Source organism: Pseudorca crassidens, chromosome 19 (genome assembly GCF_039906515.1).
Source record: "Pseudorca crassidens isolate mPseCra1 chromosome 19, mPseCra1.hap1, whole genome shotgun sequence".
Taxonomy (NCBI): Eukaryota; Metazoa; Chordata; class Mammalia; order Artiodactyla; family Delphinidae; genus Pseudorca; species Pseudorca crassidens.
Genome location: NC_090314.1, coordinates 25615916 through 25639032, shown reverse-complemented (window position 1 = coordinate 25639032; position 23117 = coordinate 25615916).

The window sequence follows — 23117 nt, the reverse complement described above, 5'->3', positions numbered from 1 at the left end:
TCTGGACACCTAGGAGGCTAGCGTGGGCACCCTGTTGCCGGCAGGAACACTGAGTACCCCCAGGCGCACCTGGGTCTGCTAAGCAACATCCAGTCCCGTAGCCCTTTAGAGCCCCTCTGTGCATGCCGAGCGTAGGGAAACGCACTGCACTCTCCTTTGAAGCGTCTTAGTTTCTTCAGCACTCGCGCACGTTCACGAACACCGTTCTGGCACGTCCCACATGGCGTAGAAGTCTTAGGCGTTGCCCTAGTCTGAGCAGCACTCGGAGTAACCCTCGGCTTCGCATTCCATCCAGGACCTCCTGCCTGAAATCAACGTGCCTCCTAGAGGAAGTCGGCTTGCGTTCTGACGGCAGTTTGAGTCCTGTTCTTCCCGTGGCACTGCAGGCTTTTGAATAGCCACAGGCCCAGAGGAGCAGCTACGGCGTTCCTTGGTTGAGGCAGTTCGCTTGATGCAGAACACTCGAATTCGAGAAGCTGATTCAGGGAAGGAAACACAGGGTAACCTGTGTCTCTTTGGACTTGTTAGAAACCACAGTGGGGTATGCTGAGTGTGCCCATGGAAACGGGGGCCTGCTGGAACTAGCCTTGCTTTCCCATTTTGAAGGCTGCATTCATGCTGCCTTGAAGCTGCCTGACATTCCCTGCTCTTGACAGGCCTGTAAACCCTGTAAGAACGCTTCTGGGGAGAAAATGAATTTGCTATCTACACTAGGTGCTTCTGCGCCTGCGGTGTGGTCACCCTGACAAGCTCTAGCGCTAAAAGGAAACTCAACGTGTGAACTTGCCTCCAGTTTAGGCCCTTAGTACCCATGTAGATACGGAGGCATGCAGCTCTTTCCATGAGTTCTTAGTCGCTTCTATGCTTTACTATAAAGGAAGTACACTTCTGAGGACTCCTAGGCCTCTCGGGTATGCATCATTTCCCCTCCAAGTTCACTGAGTCCCTCCAGAGCCCTGTGGGCCGGCTGCGAGAAACTTCGAGTCCCATTTGTCGATTCCCTCGGAGGCCCTCTGTGCGTGCCTAGAGACGGGCAACACACTGTACGTTCCTTGAGGAGAGCTCCATTTCCAGAGACCTCGAACGGCCTCAGGACAACATTGCTGCTGAGTCCCAAGTGCCCAGGAAGACTTTGTCATGGCCCTTGTGTGAGCTGCCATGTGATAACACTCTGTTTTGAATGCTCCGAGGCCCTCGTACCTGGAGTCACTCTGCTCGAGGAGAAAGTCAGCATCTTGCCATGCGGTGTCGCTGACGGCACACCCAGCAGAAACACATGCCTGGAAGTAAGGCCCTGATTTGCCGTGCAGAAGCGGAGGCGTGCAGCAGTTTCCATGAGCCGGTGGCCTGTGCTCTGCGTACCTTTAACGGCAGCACAGTTTTCTGGACACCTAGGAGGCTAGCGTGGGCACCCTGTTGCCGGCAGGAACACTGAGTACCCCCAGGCGCACCTGGGTCTGCTGAGCAACATCCAGTCCCGCAGCCCTTTAGAGCCCCCTCTGTGCATGCCGAGCGTAGGGAAACGCACTGCACTCTCCTTTGAAGCGTCTTAGGTTCTTCAGCACTCGCGCACGTTCACGAACACCGTTCTGGCACGTCCCACATGGCGTAGAAGTCTTAGGCGTTGCCCTAGTCTGAGCAGCACTCGGAGTAACCCTCGGCTTCGCATTCCATCCAGGACCTCCTGCCTGAAATCAACGTGCCTCCTAGAGGAAGTCGGCTTGCGTTCTGACGACAGTTTGAGTCCTGTTCTTCCCGTGGCACTGCAGGCTTTTGAATAGCCACAGGCCCAGAGGAGCAGCTACGGCGTTCCTTGGTTGAGGCAGTTCGCTTGATGCAGAACACTCGAATTCGAGAAGCTGATTCAGGGAAGGAAACACAGGGTAACCTGTGTCTCTTTGGACTTGTTAGAAACCACAGTGGGGTATGCTGAGTGTGCCCATGGAAACGGGGGCCTGCTGGAACTAGCCTTGCTTTCCCATTTTGAAGGCTGCATTCATGCTGCCTTGAAGCTGCCTGACATTCCCTGCTCTTGACAGGCCTGTAAACCCTGTAAGAACGCTTCTGGGGAGAAAATGAATTTGCTATCTACACTAGGTGCTTCTGCGCCTGCGGTGTGGTCACCCTGACAAGCTCTAGCGCTAAAAGGAAACTCAACGTGTGAACTTGCCTCCAGTTTAGGCCCTTAGTACCCATGTAGATACGGAGGCATGCAGCTCTTTCCATGAGTTCTTAGTCGCTTCTATGCTTTACTATAAAGGAAGTACACTTCTGAGGACTCCTAGGCCTCTCGGGTATGCATCATTTCCCCTCCAAGTTCACTGAGTCCCTCCAGAGCCCTGTGGGCCGGCTGCGAGAAACTTCGAGTCCCATTTGTCGATTCCCTCGGAGGCCCTCTGTGCGTGCCTAGAGACGGGCAACACACTGTACGTTCCTTGAGGAGAGCTCCATTTCCAGAGACCTCGAACGGCCTCAGGACAACATTGCTGCTGAGTCCCAAGTGCCCAGGAAGACTTTGTCATGGCCCTTGTGTGAGCTGCCATGTGATAACACTCTGTTTTGAATGCTCCGAGGCCCTCGTACCTGGAGTCACTCTGCTCGAGGAGAAAGTCAGCATCTTGCCATGCGGTGTCGCTGACGGCACACCCAGCAGAAACACATGCCTGGAAGTAAGGCCCTGATTTGCCGTGCAGAAGCGGAGGCGTGCAGCAGTTTCCATGAGCCGGTGGCCTGTGCTCTGCGTACCTTTAACGGCAGCACAGTTTTCTGGACACCTAGGAGGCTAGCGTGGGCACCCTGTTGCCGGCAGGAACACTGAGTACCCCCAGGCGCACCTGGGTCTGCTGAGCAACATCCAGTCCCGCAGCCCTTTAGAGCCCCCTCTGTGCATGCCGAGCGTAGGGAAACGCACTGCACTCTCCTTTGAAGCGTCTTAGTTTCTTCAGCACTCGCGCACGTTCACGAACACCGTTCTGGCACGTCCCACATGGCGTAGAAGTCTTAGGCGTTGCCCTAGTCTGAGCAGCACTCGGAGTAACCCTCGGCTTCGCATTCCATCCAGGACCTCCTGCCTGAAATCAACGTGCCTCCTAGAGGAAGTCGGCTTGCGTTCTGACGGCAGTTTGAGTCCTGTTCTTCCCGTGGCACTGCAGGCTTTTGAATAGCCACAGGCCCAGAGGAGCAGCTACGGCGTTCCTTGGTTGAGGCAGTTCGCTTGATGCAGAACACTCGAATTCGAGAAGCTGATTCAGGGAAGGAAACACAGGGTAACCTGTGTCTCTTTGGACTTGTTAGAAACCACAGTGGGGTATGCTGAGTGTGCCCATGGAAACGGGGGCCTGCTGGAACTAGCCTTGCTTTCCCATTTTGAAGGCTGCATTCATGCTGCCTTGAAGCTGCCTGACATTCCCTGCTCTTGACAGGCCTGTAAACCCTGTAAGAACGCTTCTGGGGAGCAAATGAATTTGCTATCTACACTAGGTGCTTCTGCGCCTGCGGTGTGGTCACCCTGACAAGCTCTAGCGCTAAAAGGAAACTCAACGTGTGAACTTGCCTCCAGTTTAGGCCCTTAGTACCCATGTAGATACGGAGGCATGCAGCTCTTTCCATGAGTTCTTAGTCGCTTCTATGCTTTACTATAAAGGAAGTACACTTCTGAGGACTCCTAGGCCTCTCGGGTATGCATCATTTCCCCTCCAAGTTCACTGAGTCCCTCCAGAGCCCTGTGGGCCGGCTGCGAGAAACTTCGAGTCCCATTTGTCGATTCCCTCGGAGGCCCTCTGTGCGTGCCTAGAGACGGGCAACACACTGTACGTTCCTTGAGGAGAGCTCCATTTCCAGAGACCTCGAACGGCCTCAGGACAACATTGCTGCTGAGTCCCAAGTGCCCAGGAAGACTTTGTCATGGCCCTTGTGTGAGCTGCCATGTGATAACACTCTGTTTTGAATGCTCCGAGGCCCTCGTACCTGGAGTCACTCTGCTCGAGGAGAAAGTCAGCATCTTGCCATGCGGTGTCGCTGACGGCACACCCAGCAGAAACACATGCCTGGAAGTAAGGCCCTGATTTGCCGTGCAGAAGCGGAGGCGTGCAGCAGTTTCCATGAGCCGGTGGCCTGTGCTCTGCGTACCTTTAACGGCAGCACAGTTTTCTGGACACCTAGGAGGCTAGCGTGGGCACCCTGTTGCCGGCAGGAACACTGAGTACCCCCAGGCGCACCTGGGTCTGCTGAGCAACATCCAGTCCCGCAGCCCTTTAGAGCCCCCTCTGTGCATGCCGAGCGTAGGGAAACGCACTGCACTCTCCTTTGAAGCGTCTTAGGTTCTTCAGCACTCGCGCACGTTCACGAACACCGTTCTGGCACGTCCCACATGGCGTAGAAGTCTTAGGCGTTGCCCTAGTCTGAGCAGCACTCGGAGTAACCCTCGGCTTCGCATTCCATCCAGGACCTCCTGCCTGAAATCAACGTGCCTCCTAGAGGAAGTCGGCTTGCGTTCTGACGGCAGTTTGAGTCCTGTTCTTCCCGTGGCACTGCAGGCTTTTGAATAGCCACAGGCCCAGAGGAGCAGCTACGGCGTTCCTTGGTTGAGGCAGTTCGCTTGATGCAGAACACTCGAATTCGAGAAGCTGATTCAGGGAAGGAAACACAGGGTAACCTGTGTCTCTTTGGACTTGTTAGAAACCACAGTGGGGTATGCTGAGTGTGCCCATGGAAACGGGGGCCTGCTGGAACTAGCCTTGCTTTCCCATTTTGAAGGCTGCATTCATGCTGCCTTGAAGCTGCCTGACATTCCCTGCTCTTGACAGGCCTGTAAACCCTGTAAGAACGCTTCTGGGGAGCAAATGAATTTGCTATCTACACTAGGTGCTTCTGCGCCTGCGGTGTGGTCACCCTGACAAGCTCTAGCGCTAAAAGGAAACTCAACGTGTGAACTTGCCTCCAGTTTAGGCCCTTAGTACCCATGTAGATACGGAGGCATGCAGCTCTTTCCATGAGTTCTTAGTCGCTTCTATGCTTTACTATAAAGGAAGTACACTTCTGAGGACTCCTAGGCCTCTCGGGTATGCATCATTTCCCCTCCAAGTTCACTGAGTCCCTCCAGAGCCCTGTGGGCCGGCTGCGAGAAACTTCGAGTCCCATTTGTCGATTCCCTCGGAGGCCCTCTGTGCGTGCCTAGAGACGGGCAACACACTGTACGTTCCTTGAGGAGAGCTCCATTTCCAGAGACCTCGAACGGCCTCAGGACAACATTGCTGCTGAGTCCCAAGTGCCCAGGAAGACTTTGTCATGGCCCTTGTGTGAGCTGCCATGTGATAACACTCTGTTTTGAATGCTCCGAGGCCCTCGTACCTGGAGTCACTCTGCTCGAGGAGAAAGTCAGCATCTTGCCATGCGGTGTCGCTGACGGCACACCCAGCAGAAACACATGCCTGGAAGTAAGGCCCTGATTTGCCGTGCAGAAGCGGAGGCGTGCAGCAGTTTCCATGAGCCGGTGGCCTGTGCTCTGCGTACCTTTAACGGCAGCACAGTTTTCTGGACACCTAGGAGGCTAGCGTGGGCACCCTGTTGCCGGCAGGAACACTGAGTACCCCCAGGCGCACCTGGGTCTGCTGAGCAACATCCAGTCCCGCAGCCCTTTAGAGCCCCCTCTGTGCATGCCGAGCGTAGGGAAACGCACTGCACTCTCCTTTGAAGCGTCTTAGTTTCTTCAGCACTCGCGCACGTTCACGAACACCGTTCTGGCACGTCCCACATGGCGTAGAAGTCTTAGGCGTTGCCCTAGTCTGAGCAGCACTCGGAGTAACCCTCGGCTTCGCATTCCATCCAGGACCTCCTGCCTGAAATCAACGTGCCTCCTAGAGGAAGTCGGCTTGCGTTCTGACGGCAGTTTGAGTCCTGTTCTTCCCGTGGCACTGCAGGCTTTTGAATAGCCACAGGCCCAGAGGAGCAGCTACGGCGTTCCTTGGTTGAGGCAGTTCGCTTGATGCAGAACACTCGAATTCGAGAAGCTGATTCAGGGAAGGAAACACAGGGTAACCTGTGTCTCTTTGGACTTGTTAGAAACCACAGTGGGGTATGCTGAGTGTGCCCATGGAAACGGGGGCCTGCTGGAACTAGCCTTGCTTTCCCATTTTGAAGGCTGCATTCATGCTGCCTTGAAGCTGCCTGACATTCCCTGCTCTTGACAGGCCTGTAAACCCTGTAAGAACGCTTCTGGGGAGAAAATGAATTTGCTATCTACACTAGGTGCTTCTGCGCCTGCGGTGTGGTCACCCTGACAAGCTCTAGCGCTAAAAGGAAACTCAACGTGTGAACTTGCCTCCAGTTTAGGCCCTTAGTACCCATGTAGATACGGAGGCATGCAGCTCTTTCCATGAGTTCTTAGTCGCTTCTATGCTTTACTATAAAGGAAGTACACTTCTGAGGACTCCTAGGCCTCTCGGGTATGCATCATTTCCCCTCCAAGTTCACTGAGTCCCTCCAGAGCCCTGTGGGCCGGCTGCGAGAAACTTCGAGTCCCATTTGTCGATTCCCTCGGAGGCCCTCTGTGCGTGCCTAGAGACGGGCAACACACTGTACGTTCCTTGAGGAGAGCTCCATTTCCAGAGACCTCGAACGGCCTCAGGACAACATTGCTGCTGAGTCCCAAGTGCCCAGGAAGACTTTGTCATGGCCCTTGTGTGAGCTGCCATGTGATAACACTCTGTTTTGAATGCTCCGAGGCCCTCGTACCTGGAGTCACTCTGCTCGAGGAGAAAGTCAGCATCTTGCCATGCGGTGTCGCTGACGGCACACCCAGCAGAAACACATGCCTGGAAGTAAGGCCCTGATTTGCCGTGCAGAAGCGGAGGCGTGCAGCAGTTTCCATGAGCCGGTGGCCTGTGCTCTGCGTACCTTTAACGGCAGCACAGTTTTCTGGACACCTAGGAGGCTAGCGTGGGCACCCTGTTGCCGGCAGGAACACTGAGTACCCCCAGGCGCACCTGGGTCTGCTGAGCAACATCCAGTCCCGCAGCCCTTTAGAGCCCCCTCTGTGCATGCCGAGCGTAGGGAAACGCACTGCACTCTCCTTTGAAGCGTCTTAGTTTCTTCAGCACTCGCGCACGTTCACGAACACCGTTCTGGCACGTCCCACATGGCGTAGAAGTCTTAGGCGTTGCCCTAGTCTGAGCAGCACTCGGAGTAACCCTCGGCTTCGCATTCCATCCAGGACCTCCTGCCTGAAATCAACGTGCCTCCTAGAGGAAGTCGGCTTGCGTTCTGACGGCAGTTTGAGTCCTGTTCTTCCCGTGGCACTGCAGGCTTTTGAATAGCCACAGGCCCAGAGGAGCAGCTACGGCGTTCCTTGGTTGAGGCAGTTCGCTTGATGCAGAACACTCGAATTCGAGAAGCTGATTCAGGGAAGGAAACACAGGGTAACCTGTGTCTCTTTGGACTTGTTAGAAACCACAGTGGGGTATGCTGAGTGTGCCCATGGAAACGGGGGCCTGCTGGAACTAGCCTTGCTTTCCCATTTTGAAGGCTGCATTCATGCTGCCTTGAAGCTGCCTGACATTCCCTGCTCTTGACAGGCCTGTAAACCCTGTAAGAACGCTTCTGGGGAGAAAATGAATTTGCTATCTACACTAGGTGCTTCTGCGCCTGCGGTGTGGTCACCCTGACAAGCTCTAGCGCTAAAAGGAAACTCAACGTGTGAACTTGCCTCCAGTTTAGGCCCTTAGTACCCATGTAGATACGGAGGCATGCAGCTCTTTCCATGAGTTCTTAGTCGCTTCTATGCTTTACTATAAAGGAAGTACACTTCTGAGGACTCCTAGGCCTCTCGGGTATGCATCATTTCCCCTCCAAGTTCACTGAGTCCCTCCAGAGCCCTGTGGGCCGGCTGCGAGAAACTTCGAGTCCCATTTGTCGATTCCCTCGGAGGCCCTCTGTGCGTGCCTAGAGACGGGCAACACACTGTACGTTCCTTGAGGAGAGCTCCATTTCCAGAGACCTCGAACGGCCTCAGGACAACATTGCTGCTGAGTCCCAAGTGCCCAGGAAGACTTTGTCATGGCCCTTGTGTGAGCTGCCATGTGATAACACTCTGTTTTGAATGCTCCGAGGCCCTCGTACCTGGAGTCACTCTGCTCGAGGAGAAAGTCAGCATCTTGCCATGCGGTGTCGCTGACGGCACACCCAGCAGAAACACATGCCTGGAAGTAAGGCCCTGATTTGCCGTGCAGAAGCGGAGGCGTGCAGCAGTTTCCATGAGCCGGTGGCCTGTGCTCTGCGTACCTTTAACGGCAGCACAGTTTTCTGGACACCTAGGAGGCTAGCGTGGGCACCCTGTTGCCGGCAGGAACACTGAGTACCCCCAGGCGCACCTGGGTCTGCTGAGCAACATCCAGTCCCGCAGCCCTTTAGAGCCCCCTCTGTGCATGCCGAGCGTAGGGAAACGCACTGCACTCTCCTTTGAAGCGTCTTAGTTTCTTCAGCACTCGCGCACGTTCACGAACACCGTTCTGGCACGTCCCACGTGGCGTAGAAGTCTTAGGCGTTGCCCTAGTCTGAGCAGCACTCGGAGTAACCCTCGGCTTCGCATTCCATCCAGGACCTCCTGCCTGAAATCAACGTGCCTCCTAGAGGAAGTCGGCTTGCGTTCTGACGGCAGTTTGAGTCCTGTTCTTCCCGTGGCACTGCAGGCTTTTGAATAGCCACAGGCCCAGAGGAGCAGCTACGGCGTTCCTTGGTTGAGGCAGTTCGCTTGATGCAGAACACTCGAATTCGAGAAGCTGATTCAGGGAAGGAAACACAGGGTAACCTGTGTCTCTTTGGACTTGTTAGAAACCACAGTGGGGTATGCTGAGTGTGCCCATGGAAACGGGGGCCTGCTGGAACTAGCCTTGCTTTCCCATTTTGAAGGCTGCATTCATGCTGCCTTGAAGCTGCCTGACATTCCCTGCTCTTGACAGGCCTGTAAACCCTGTAAGAACGCTTCTGGGGAGAAAATGAATTTGCTATCTACACTAGGTGCTTCTGCGCCTGCGGTGTGGTCACCCTGACAAGCTCTAGCGCTAAAAGGAAACTCAACGTGTGAACTTGCCTCCAGTTTAGGCCCTTAGTACCCATGTAGATACGGAGGCATGCAGCTCTTTCCATGAGTTCTTAGTCGCTTCTATGCTTTACTATAAAGGAAGTACACTTCTGAGGACTCCTAGGCCTCTCGGGTATGCATCATTTCCCCTCCAAGTTCACTGAGTCCCTCCAGAGCCCTGTGGGCCGGCTGCGAGAAACTTCGAGTCCCATTTGTCGATTCCCTCGGAGGCCCTCTGTGCGTGCCTAGAGACGGGCAACACACTGTACGTTCCTTGAGGAGAGCTCCATTTCCAGAGACCTCGAACGGCCTCAGGACAACATTGCTGCTGAGTCCCAAGTGCCCAGGAAGACTTTGTCATGGCCCTTGTGTGAGCTGCCATGTGATAACACTCTGTTTTGAATGCTCCGAGGCCCTCGTACCTGGAGTCACTCTGCTCGAGGAGAAAGTCAGCATCTTGCCATGCGGTGTCGCTGACGGCACACCCAGCAGAAACACATGCCTGGAAGTAAGGCCCTGATTTGCCGTGCAGAAGCGGAGGCGTGCAGCAGTTTCCATGAGCCGGTGGCCTGTGCTCTGCGTACCTTTAACGGCAGCACAGTTTTCTGGACACCTAGGAGGCTAGCGTGGGCACCCTGTTGCCGGCAGGAACACTGAGTACCCCCAGGCGCACCTGGGTCTGCTGAGCAACATCCAGTCCCGCAGCCCTTTAGAGCCCCCTCTGTGCATGCCGAGCGTAGGGAAACGCACTGCACTCTCCTTTGAAGCGTCTTAGGTTCTTCAGCACTCGCGCACGTTCACGAACACCGTTCTGGCACGTCCCACATGGCGTAGAAGTCTTAGGCGTTGCCCTAGTCTGAGCAGCACTCGGAGTAACCCTCGGCTTCGCATTCCATCCAGGACCTCCTGCCTGAAATCAACGTGCCTCCTAGAGGAAGTCGGCTTGCGTTCTGACGGCAGTTTGAGTCCTGTTCTTCCCGTGGCACTGCAGGCTTTTGAATAGCCACAGGCCCAGAGGAGCAGCTACGGCGTTCCTTGGTTGAGGCAGTTCGCTTGATGCAGAACACTCGAATTCGAGAAGCTGATTCAGGGAAGGAAACACAGGGTAACCTGTGTCTCTTTGGACTTGTTAGAAACCACAGTGGGGTATGCTGAGTGTGCCCATGGAAACGGGGGCCTGCTGGAACTAGCCTTGCTTTCCCATTTTGAAGGCTGCATTCATGCTGCCTTGAAGCTGCCTGACATTCCCTGCTCTTGACAGGCCTGTAAACCCTGTAAGAACGCTTCTGGGGAGCAAATGAATTTGCTATCTACACTAGGTGCTTCTGCGCCTGCGGTGTGGTCACCCTGACAAGCTCTAGCGCTAAAAGGAAACTCAACGTGTGAACTTGCCTCCAGTTTAGGCCCTTAGTACCCATGTAGATACGGAGGCATGCAGCTCTTTCCATGAGTTCTTAGTCGCTTCTATGCTTTACTATAAAGGAAGTACACTTCTGAGGACTCCTAGGCCTCTCGGGTATGCATCATTTCCCCTCCAAGTTCACTGAGTCCCTCCAGAGCCCTGTGGGCCGGCTGCGAGAAACTTCGAGTCCCATTTGTCGATTCCCTCGGAGGCCCTCTGTGCGTGCCTAGAGACGGGCAACACACTGTACGTTCCTTGAGGAGAGCTCCATTTCCAGAGACCTCGAACGGCCTCAGGACAACATTGCTGCTGAGTCCCAAGTGCCCAGGAAGACTTTGTCATGGCCCTTGTGTGAGCTGCCATGTGATAACACTCTGTTTTGAATGCTCCGAGGCCCTCGTACCTGGAGTCACTCTGCTCGAGGAGAAAGTCAGCATCTTGCCATGCGGTGTCGCTGACGGCACACCCAGCAGAAACACATGCCTGGAAGTAAGGCCCTGATTTGCCGTGCAGAAGCGGAGGCGTGCAGCAGTTTCCATGAGCCGGTGGCCTGTGCTCTGCGTACCTTTAACGGCAGCACAGTTTTCTGGACACCTAGGAGGCTAGCGTGGGCACCCTGTTGCCGGCAGGAACACTGAGTACCCCCAGGCGCACCTGGGTCTGCTGAGCAACATCCAGTCCCGCAGCCCTTTAGAGCCCCCTCTGTGCATGCCGAGCGTAGGGAAACGCACTGCACTCTCCTTTGAAGCGTCTTAGTTTCTTCAGCACTCGCGCACGTTCACGAACACCGTTCTGGCACGTCCCACATGGCGTAGAAGTCTTAGGCGTTGCCCTAGTCTGAGCAGCACTCGGAGTAACCCTCGGCTTCGCATTCCATCCAGGACCTCCTGCCTGAAATCAACGTGCCTCCTAGAGGAAGTCGGCTTGCGTTCTGACGGCAGTTTGAGTCCTGTTCTTCCCGTGGCACTGCAGGCTTTTGAATAGCCACAGGCCCAGAGGAGCAGCTACGGCGTTCCTTGGTTGAGGCAGTTCGCTTGATGCAGAACACTCGAATTCGAGAAGCTGATTCAGGGAAGGAAACACAGGGTAACCTGTGTCTCTTTGGACTTGTTAGAAACCACAGTGGGGTATGCTGAGTGTGCCCATGGAAACGGGGGCCTGCTGGAACTAGCCTTGCTTTCCCATTTTGAAGGCTGCATTCATGCTGCCTTGAAGCTGCCTGACATTCCCTGCTCTTGACAGGCCTGTAAACCCTGTAAGAACGCTTCTGGGGAGAAAATGAATTTGCTATCTACACTAGGTGCTTCTGCGCCTGCGGTGTGGTCACCCTGACAAGCTCTAGCGCTAAAAGGAAACTCAACGTGTGAACTTGCCTCCAGTTTAGGCCCTTAGTACCCATGTAGATACGGAGGCATGCAGCTCTTTCCATGAGTTCTTAGTCGCTTCTATGCTTTACTATAAAGGAAGTACACTTCTGAGGACTCCTAGGCCTCTCGGGTATGCATCATTTCCCCTCCAAGTTCACTGAGTCCCTCCAGAGCCCTGTGGGCCGGCTGCGAGAAACTTCGAGTCCCATTTGTCGATTCCCTCGGAGGCCCTCTGTGCGTGCCTAGAGACGGGCAACACACTGTACGTTCCTTGAGGAGAGCTCCATTTCCAGAGACCTCGAACGGCCTCAGGACAACATTGCTGCTGAGTCCCAAGTGCCCAGGAAGACTTTGTCATGGCCCTTGTGTGAGCTGCCATGTGATAACACTCTGTTTTGAATGCTCCGAGGCCCTCGTACCTGGAGTCACTCTGCTCGAGGAGAAAGTCAGCATCTTGCCATGCGGTGTCGCTGACGGCACACCCAGCAGAAACACATGCCTGGAAGTAAGGCCCTGATTTGCCGTGCAGAAGCGGAGGCGTGCAGCAGTTTCCATGAGCCGGTGGCCTGTGCTCTGCGTACCTTTAACGGCAGCACAGTTTTCTGGACACCTAGGAGGCTAGCGTGGGCACCCTGTTGCCGGCAGGAACACTGAGTACCCCCAGGCGCACCTGGGTCTGCTGAGCAACATCCAGTCCCGCAGCCCTTTAGAGCCCCCTCTGTGCATGCCGAGCGTAGGGAAACGCACTGCACTCTCCTTTGAAGCGTCTTAGTTTCTTCAGCACTCGCGCACGTTCACGAACACCGTTCTGGCACGTCCCACGTGGCGTAGAAGTCTTAGGCGTTGCCCTAGTCTGAGCAGCACTCGGAGTAACCCTCGGCTTCGCATTCCATCCAGGACCTCCTGCCTGAAATCAACGTGCCTCCTAGAGGAAGTCGGCTTGCGTTCTGACGGCAGTTTGAGTCCTGTTCTTCCCGTGGCACTGCAGGCTTTTGAATAGCCACAGGCCCAGAGGAGCAGCTACGGCGTTCCTTGGTTGAGGCAGTTCGCTTGATGCAGAACACTCGAATTCGAGAAGCTGATTCAGGGAAGGAAACACAGGGTAACCTGTGTCTCTTTGGACTTGTTAGAAACCACAGTGGGGTATGCTGAGTGTGCCCATGGAAACGGGGGCCTGCTGGAACTAGCCTTGCTTTCCCATTTTGAAGGCTGCATTCATGCTGCCTTGAAGCTGCCTGACATTCCCTGCTCTTGACAGGCCTGTAAACCCTGTAAGAACGCTTCTGGGGAGCAAATGAATTTGCTATCTACACTAGGTGCTTCTGCGCCTGCGGTGTGGTCACCCTGACAAGCTCTAGCGCTAAAAGGAAACTCAACGTGTGAACTTGCCTCCAGTTTAGGCCCTTAGTACCCATGTAGATACGGAGGCATGCAGCTCTTTCCATGAGTTCTTAGTCGCTTCTATGCTTTACTATAAAGGAAGTACACTTCTGAGGACTCCTAGGCCTCTCGGGTATGCATCATTTCCCCTCCAAGTTCACTGAGTCCCTCCAGAGCCCTGTGGGCCGGCTGCGAGAAACTTCGAGTCCCATTTGTCGATTCCCTCGGAGGCCCTCTGTGCGTGCCTAGAGACGGGCAACACACTGTACGTTCCTTGAGGAGAGCTCCATTTCCAGAGACCTCGAACGGCCTCAGGACAACATTGCTGCTGAGTCCCAAGTGCCCAGGAAGACTTTGTCATGGCCCTTGTGTGAGCTGCCATGTGATAACACTCTGTTTTGAATGCTCCGAGGCCCTCGTACCTGGAGTCACTCTGCTCGAGGAGAAAGTCAGCATCTTGCCATGCGGTGTCGCTGACGGCACACCCAGCAGAAACACATGCCTGGAAGTAAGGCCCTGATTTGCCGTGCAGAAGCGGAGGCGTGCAGCAGTTTCCATGAGCCGGTGGCCTGTGCTCTGCGTACCTTTAACGGCAGCACAGTTTTCTGGACACCTAGGAGGCTAGCGTGGGCACCCTGTTGCCGGCAGGAACACTGAGTACCCCCAGGCGCACCTGGGTCTGCTGAGCAACATCCAGTCCCGCAGCCCTTTAGAGCCCCCTCTGTGCATGCCGAGCGTAGGGAAACGCACTGCACTCTCCTTTGAAGCGTCTTAGTTTCTTCAGCACTCGCGCACGTTCACGAACACCGTTCTGGCACGTCCCACGTGGCGTAGAAGTCTTAGGCGTTGCCCTAGTCTGAGCAGCACTCGGAGTAACCCTCGGCTTCGCATTCCATCCAGGACCTCCTGCCTGAAATCAACGTGCCTCCTAGAGGAAGTCGGCTTGCGTTCTGACGGCAGTTTGAGTCCTGTTCTTCCCGTGGCACTGCAGGCTTTTGAATAGCCACAGGCCCAGAGGAGCAGCTACGGCGTTCCTTGGTTGAGGCAGTTCGCTTGATGCAGAACACTCGAATTCGAGAAGCTGATTCAGGGAAGGAAACACAGGGTAACCTGTGTCTCTTTGGACTTGTTAGAAACCACAGTGGGGTATGCTGAGTGTGCCCATGGAAACGGGGGCCTGCTGGAACTAGCCTTGCTTTCCCATTTTGAAGGCTGCATTCATGCTGCCTTGAAGCTGCCTGACATTCCCTGCTCTTGACAGGCCTGTAAACCCTGTAAGAACGCTTCTGGGGAGAAAATGAATTTGCTATCTACACTAGGTGCTTCTGCGCCTGCGGTGTGGTCACCCTGACAAGCTCTAGCGCTAAAAGGAAACTCAACATGTGAACTTGCCTCCAGTTTAGGCCCTTAGTACCCATGTAGATACGGAGGCATGCAGCTCTTTCCATGAGTTCTTAGTCGCTTCTATGCTTTACTATAAAGGAAGTACACTTCTGAGGACTCCTAGGCCTCTCGGGTATGCATCATTTCCCCTCCAAGTTCACTGAGTCCCTCCAGAGCCCTGTGGGCCGGCTGCGAGAAACTTCGAGTCCCATTTGTCGATTCCCTCGGAGGCCCTCTGTGCGTGCCTAGAGACGGGCAACACACTGTACGTTCCTTGAGGAGAGCTCCATTTCCAGAGACCTCGAACGGCCTCAGGACAACATTGCTGCTGAGTCCCAAGTGCCCAGGAAGACTTTGTCATGGCCCTTGTGTGAGCTGCCATGTGATAACACTCTGTTTTGAATGCTCCGAGGCCCTCGTACCTGGAGTCACTCTGCTCGAGGAGAAAGTCAGCATCTTGCCATGCGGTGTCGCTGACGGCACACCCAGCAGAAACACATGCCTGGAAGTAAGGCCCTGATTTGCCGTGCAGAAGCGGAGGCGTGCAGCAGTTTCCATGAGCCGGTGGCCTGTGCTCTGCGTACCTTTAACGGCAGCACAGTTTTCTGGACACCTAGGAGGCTAGCGTGGGCACCCTGTTGCCGGCAGGAACACTGAGTACCCCCAGGCGCACCTGGGTCTGCTGAGCAACATCCAGTCCCGCAGCCCTTTAGAGCCCCCTCTGTGCATGCCGAGCGTAGGGAAACGCACTGCACTCTCCTTTGAAGCGTCTTAGTTTCTTCAGCACTCGCGCACGTTCACGAACACCGTTCTGGCACGTCCCACATGGCGTAGAAGTCTTAGGCGTTGCCCTAGTCTGAGCAGCACTCGGAGTAACCCTCGGCTTCGCATTCCATCCAGGACCTCCTGCCTGAAATCAACGTGCCTCCTAGAGGAAGTCGGCTTGCGTTCTGACGGCAGTTTGAGTCCTGTTCTTCCCGTGGCACTGCAGGCTTTTGAATAGCCACAGGCCCAGAGGAGCAGCTACGGCGTTCCTTGGTTGAGGCAGTTCGCTTGATGCAGAACACTCGAATTCGAGAAGCTGATTCAGGGAAGGAAACACAGGGTAACCTGTGTCTCTTTGGACTTGTTAGAAACCACAGTGGGGTATGCTGAGTGTGCCCATGGAAACGGGGGCCTGCTGGAACTAGCCTTGCTTTCCCATTTTGAAGGCTGCATTCATGCTGCCTTGAAGCTGCCTGACATTCCCTGCTCTTGACAGGCCTGTAAACCCTGTAAGAACGCTTCTGGGGAGAAAATGAATTTGCTATCTACACTAGGTGCTTCTGCGCCTGCGGTGTGGTCACCCTGACAAGCTCTAGCGCTAAAAGGAAACTCAACGTGTGAACTTGCCTCCAGTTTAGGCCCTTAGTACCCATGTAGATACGGAGGCATGCAGCTCTTTCCATGAGTTCTTAGTCGCTTCTATGCTTTACTATAAAGGAAGTACACTTCTGAGGACTCCTAGGCCTCTCGGGTATGCATCATTTCCCCTCCAAGTTCACTGAGTCCCTCCAGAGCCCTGTGGGCCGGCTGCGAGAAACTTCGAGTCCCATTTGTCGATTCCCTCGGAGGCCCTCTGTGCGTGCCTAGAGACGGGCAACACACTGTACGTTCCTTGAGGAGAGCTCCATTTCCAGAGACCTCGAACGGCCTCAGGACAACATTGCTGCTGAGTCCCAAGTGCCCAGGAAGACTTTGTCATGGCCCTTGTGTGAGCTGCCATGTGATAACACTCTGTTTTGAATGCTCCGAGGCCCTCGTACCTGGAGTCACTCTGCTCGAGGAGAAAGTCAGCATCTTGCCATGCGGTGTCGCTGACGGCACACCCAGCAGAAACACATGCCTGGAAGTAAGGCCCTGATTTGCCGTGCAGAAGCGGAGGCGTGCAGCAGTTTCCATGAGCCGGTGGCCTGTGCTCTGCGTACCTTTAACGGCAGCACAGTTTTCTGGACACCTAGGAGGCTAGCGTGGGCACCCTGTTGCCGGCAGGAACACTGAGTACCCCCAGGCGCACCTGGGTCTGCTGAGCAACATCCAGTCCCGCAGCCCTTTAGAGCCCCCTCTGTGCATGCCGAGCGTAGGGAAACGCACTGCACTCTCCTTTGAAGCGTCTTAGGTTCTTCAGCACTCGCGCACGTTCACGAACACCGTTCTGGCACGTCCCACATGGCGTAGAAGTCTTAGGCGTTGCCCTAGTCTGAGCAGCACTCGGAGTAACCCTCGGCTTCGCATTCCATCCAGGACCTCCTGCCTGAAATCAACGTGCCTCCTAGAGGAAGTCGGCTTGCGTTCTGACGGCAGTTTGAGTCCTGTTCTTCCCGTGGCACTGCAGGCTTTTGAATAGCCACAGGCCCAGAGGAGCAGCTACGGCGTTCCTTGGTTGAGGCAGTTCGCTTGATGCAGAACACTCGAATTCGAGAAGCTGATTCAGGGAAGGAAACACAGGGTAACCTGTGTCTCTTTGGACTTGTTAGAAACCACAGTGGGGTATGCTGAGTGTGCCCATGGAAACGGGGGCCTGCTGGAACTAGCCTTGCTTTCCCATTTTGAAGGCTGCATTCATGCTGCCTTGAAGCTGCCTGACATTCCCTGCTCTTGACAGGCCTGTAAACCCTGTAAGAACGCTTCTGGGGAGCAAATGAATTTGCTATCTACACTAGGTGCTTCTGCGCCTGCGGTGTGGTCACCCTGACAAGCTCTAGCGCTAAAAGGAAACTCAACGTGTGAACTTGCCTCCAGTTTAGGCCCTTAGTACCCATGTAGATACGGAGGCATGCAGCTCTTTCCATGAGTTCTTAGTCGCTTCTATGCTTTACTATAAAGGAAGTACACTTCTGAGGACTCCTAGGCCTCTCGGGTATGCATCATTTCCCCTCCAAGTTCACTGAGTCCCTCCAGAGCCCTGTGGGCCGGCTGCGAGAAACTTCGAGTCCCATTTGTCGATTCCCTCGGAGGCCCTCTGTGCGTGCCTAGAGACGGGCAACACACTGTACGTTCCTTGAGGAGAGCTCCATTTCCAGAGACCTCGAACGGCCTCAGGACAACATTGCTGCTGAGTCCCAAGTGCCCAGGAAGACTTTGTCATGGCCCTTGTGTGAGCTGCCATGTGATAACACTCTGTTTTGAATGCTCCGAGGCCCTCGTACCTGGAGTCACTCTGCTCGAGGAGAAAGTCAGCATCTTGCCATGCGGTGTCGCTGACGGCACACCCAGCAGAAACACATGCCTGGAAGTAAGGCCCTGATTTGCCGTGCAGAAGCGGAGGCGTGCAGCAGTTTCCATGAGCCGGTGGCCTGTGCTCTGCGTACCTTTAACGGCAGCACAGTTTTCTGGACACCTAGGAGGCTAGCGTGGGCACCCTGTTGCCGGCAGGAACACTGAGTACCCCCAGGCGCACCTGGGTCTGCTGAGCAACATCCAGTCCCGCAGCCCTTTAGAGCCCCCTCTGTGCATGCCGAGCGTAGGGAAACGCACTGCACTCTCCTTTGAAGCGTCTTAGTTTCTTCAGCACTCGCGCACGTTCACGAACACCGTTCTGGCACGTCCCACATGGCGTAGAAGTCTTAGGCGTTGCCCTAGTCTGAGCAGCACTCGGAGTAACCCTCGGCTTCGCATTCCATCCAGGACCTCCTGCCTGAAATCAACGTGCCTCCTAGAGGAAGTCGGCTTGCGTTCTGACGGCAGTTTGAGTCCTGTTCTTCCCGTGGCACTGCAGGCTTTTGAATAGCCACAGGCCCAGAGGAGCAGCTACGGCGTTCCTTGGTTGAGGCAGTTCGCTTGATGCAGAACACTCGAATTCGAGAAGCTGATTCAGGGAAGGAAACACAGGGTAACCTGTGTCTCTTTGGACTTGTTAGAAACCACAGTGGGGTATGCTGAGTGTGCCCATGGAAACGGGGGCCTGCTGGAACTAGCCTTGCTTTCCCATTTTGAAGGCTGCATTCATGCTGCCTTGAAGCTGCCTGACATTCCCTGCTCTTGACAGGCCTGTAAACCCTGTAAGAACGCTTCTGGGGAGCAAATGAATTTGCTATCTACACTAGGTGCTTCTGCGCCTGCGGTGTGGTCACCCTGACAAGCTCTAGCGCTAAAAGGAAACTCAACGTGTGAACTTGCCTCCAGTTTAGGCCCTTAGTACCCATGTAGATACGGAGGCATGCAGCTCTTTCCATGAGTTCTTAGTCGCTTCTATGCTTTACTATAAAGGAAGTACACTTCTGAGGACTCCTAGGCCTCTCGGGTATGCATCATTTCCCCTCCAAGTTCACTGAGTCCCTCCAGAGCCCTGTGGGCCGGCTGCGAGAAACTTCGAGTCCCATTTGTCGATTCCCTCGGAGGCCCTCTGTGCGTGCCTAGAGACGGGCAACACACTGTACGTTCCTTGAGGAGAGCTCCATTTCCAGAGACCTCGAACGGCCTCAGGACAACATTGCTGCTGAGTCCCAAGTGCCCAGGAAGACTTTGTCATGGCCCTTGTGTGAGCTGCCATGTGATAACACTCTGTTTTGAATGCTCCGAGGCCCTCGTACCTGGAGTCACTCTGCTCGAGGAGAAAGTCAGCATCTTGCCATGCGGTGTCGCTGACGGCACACCCAGCAGAAACACATGCCTGGAAGTAAGGCCCTGATTTGCCGTGCAGAAGCGGAGGCGTGCAGCAGTTTCCATGAGCCGGTGGCCTGTGCTCTGCGTACCTTTAACGGCAGCACAGTTTTCTGGACACCTAGGAGGCTAGCGTGGGCACCCTGTTGCCGGCAGGAACACTGAGTACCCCCAGGCGCACCTGGGTCTGCTGAGCAACATCCAGTCCCGCAGCCCTTTAGAGCCCCCTCTGTGCATGCCGAGCGTAGGGAAACGCACTGCACTCTCCTTTGAAGCGTCTTAGTTTCTTCAGCACTCGCGCACGTTCACGAACACCGTTCTGGCACGTCCCACATGGCGTAGAAGTCTTAGGCGTTGCCCTAGTCTGAGCAGCACTCGGAGTAACCCTCGGCTTCGCATTCCATCCAGGACCTCCTGCCTGAAATCAACGTGCCTCCTAGAGGAAGTCGGCTTGCGTTCTGACGGCAGTTTGAGTCCTGTTCTTCCCGTGGCACTGCAGGCTTTTGAATAGCCACAGGCCCAGAGGAGCAGCTACGGCGTTCCTTGGTTGAGGCAGTTCGCTTGATGCAGAACACTCGAATTCGAGAAGCTGATTCAGGGAAGGAAACACAGGGTAACCTGTGTCTCTTTGGACTTGTTAGAAACCACAGTGGGGTATGCTGAGTGTGCCCATGGAAACGGGGGCCTGCTGGAACTAGCCTTGCTTTCCCATTTTGAAGGCTGCATTCATGCTGCCTTGAAGCTGCCTGACATTCCCTGCTCTTGACAGGCCTGTAAACCCTGTAAGAACGCTTCTGGGGAGAAAATGAATTTGCTATCTACACTAGGTGCTTCTGCGCCTGCGGTGTGGTCACCCTGACAAGCTCTAGCGCTAAAAGGAAACTCAACGTGTGAACTTGCCTCCAGTTTAGGCCCTTAGTACCCATGTAGATACGGAGGCATGCAGCTCTTTCCATGAGTTCTTAGTCGCTTCTATGCTTTACTATAAAGGAAGTACACTTCTGAGGACTCCTAGGCCTCTCGGGTATGCATCATTTCCCCTCCAAGTTCACTGAGTCCCTCCAGAGCCCTGTGGGCCGGCTGCGAGAAACTTCGAGTCCCATTTGTCGATTCCCTCGGAGGCCCTCTGTGCGTGCCTAGAGACGGGCAACACACTGTACGTTCCTTGAGGAGAGCTCCATTTCCAGAGACCTCGAACGGCCTCAGGACAACATTGCTGCTGAGTCCCAAGTGCCCAGGAAGACTTTGTCATGGCCCTTGTGTGAGCTGCCATGTGATAACACTCTGTTTTGAATGCTCCGAGGCCCTCGTACCTGGAGTCACTCTGCTCGAGGAGAAAGTCAGCATCTTGCCATGCGGTGTCGCTGACGGCACACCCAGCAGAAACACATGCCTGGAAGTAAGGCCCTGATTTGCCGTGCAGAAGCGGAGGCGTGCAGCAGTTTCCATGAGCCGGTGGCCTGTGCTCTGCGTACCTTTAACGGCAGCACAGTTTTCTGGACACCTAGGAGGCTAGCGTGGGCACCCTGTTGCCGGCAGGAACACTGAGTACCCCCAGGCGCACCTGGGTCTGCTGAGCAACATCCAGTCCCGCAGCCCTTTAGAGCCCCCTCTGTGCATGCCGAGCGTAGGGAAACGCACTGCACTCTCCTTTGAAGCGTCTTAGTTTCTTCAGCACTCGCGCACGTTCACGAACACCGTTCTGGCACGTCCCACATGGCGTAGAAGTCTTAGGCGTTGCCCTAGTCTGAGCAGCACTCGGAGTAACCCTCGGCTTCGCATTCCATCCAGGACCTCCTGCCTGAAATCAACGTGCCTCCTAGAGGAAGTCGGCTTGCGTTCTGACGGCAGTTTGAGTCCTGTTCTTCCCGTGGCACTGCAGGCTTTTGAATAGCCACAGGCCCAGAGGAGCAGCTACGGCGTTCCTTGGTTGAGGCAGTTCGCTTGATGCAGAACACTCGAATTCGAGAAGCTGATTCAGGGAAGGAAACACAGGGTAACCTGTGTCTCTTTGGACTTGTTAGAAACCACAGTGGGGTATGCTGAGTGTGCCCATGGAAACGGGGGCCTGCTGGAACTAGCCTTGCTTTCCCATTTTGAAGGCTGCATTCATGCTGCCTTGAAGCTGCCTGACATTCCCTGCTCTTGACAGGCCTGTAAACCCTGTAAGAACGCTTCTGGGGAGCAAATGAATTTGCTATCTACACTAGGTGCTTCTGCGCCTGCGGTGTGGTCACCCTGACAAGCTCTAGCGCTAAAAGGAAACTCAACGTGTGAACTTGCCTCCAGTTTAGGCCCTTAGTACCCATGTAGATACGGAGGCATGCAGCTCTTTCCATGAGTTCTTAGTCGCTTCTATGCTTTACTATAAAGGAAGTACACTTCTGAGGACTCCTAGGCCTCTCGGGTATGCATCATTTCCCCTCCAAGTTCACTGAGTCCCTCCAGAGCCCTGTGGGCCGGCTGCGAGAAACTTCGAGTCCCATTTGTCGATTCCCTCGGAGGCCCTCTGTGCGTGCCTAGAGACGGGCAACACACTGTACGTTCCTTGAGGAGAGCTCCATTTCCAGAGACCTCGAACGGCCTCAGGACAACATTGCTGCTGAGTCCCAAGTGCCCAGGAAGACTTTGTCATGGCCCTTGTGTGAGCTGCCATGTGATAACACTCTGTTTTGAATGCTCCGAGGCCCTCGTACCTGGAGTCACTCTGCTCGAGGAGAAAGTCAGCATCTTGCCATGCGGTGTCGCTGACGGCACACCCAGCAGAAACACATGCCTGGAAGTAAGGCCCTGATTTGCCGTGCAGAAGCGGAGGCGTGCAGCAGTTTCCATGAGCCGGTGGCCTGTGCTCTGCGTACCTTTAACGGCAGCACAGTTTTCTGGACACCTAGGAGGCTAGCGTGGGCACCCTGTTGCCGGCAGGAACACTGAGTACCCCCAGGCGCACCTGGGTCTGCTGAGCAACATCCAGTCCCGCAGCCCTTTAGAGCCCCCTCTGTGCATGCCGAGCGTAGGGAAACGCACTGCACTCTCCTTTGAAGCGTCTTAGTTTCTTCAGCACTCGCGCACGTTCACGAACACCGTTCTGGCACGTCCCACATGGCGTAGAAGTCTTAGGCGTTGCCCTAGTCTGAGCAGCACTCGGAGTAACCCTCGGCTTCGCATTCCATCCAGGACCTCCTGCCTGAAATCAACGTGCCTCCTAGAGGAAGTCGGCTTGCGTTCTGACGGCAGTTTGAGTCCTGTTCTTCCCGTGGCACTGCAGGCTTTTGAATAGCCACAGGCCCAGAGGAGCAGCTACGGCGTTCCTTGGTTGAGGCAGTTCGCTTGATGCAGAACACTCGAATTCGAGAAGCTGATTCAGGGAAGGAAACACAGGGTAACCTGTGTCTCTTTGGACTTGTTAGAAACCACAGTGGGGTATGCTGAGTGTGCCCATGGAAACGGGGGCCTGCTGGAACTAGCCTTGCTTTCCCATTTTGAAGGCTGCATTCATGCTGCCTTGAAGCTGCCTGACATTCCCTGCTCTTGACAGGCCTGTAAACCCTGTAAGAACGCTTCTGGGGAGCAAATGAATTTGCTATCTACACTAGGTGCTTCTGCGCCTGCGGTGTGGTCACCCTGACAAGCTCTAGCGCTAAAAGGAAACTCAACGTGTGAACTTGCCTCCAGTTTAGGCCCTTAGTACCCATGTAGATACGGAGGCATGCAGCTCTTTCCATGAGTTCTTAGTCGCTTCTATGCTTTACTATAAAGGAAGTACACTTCTGAGGACTCCTAGGCCTCTCGGGTATGCATCATTTCCCCTCCAAGTTCACTGAGTCCCTCCAGAGCCCTGTGGGCCGGCTGCGAGAAACTTCGAGTCCCA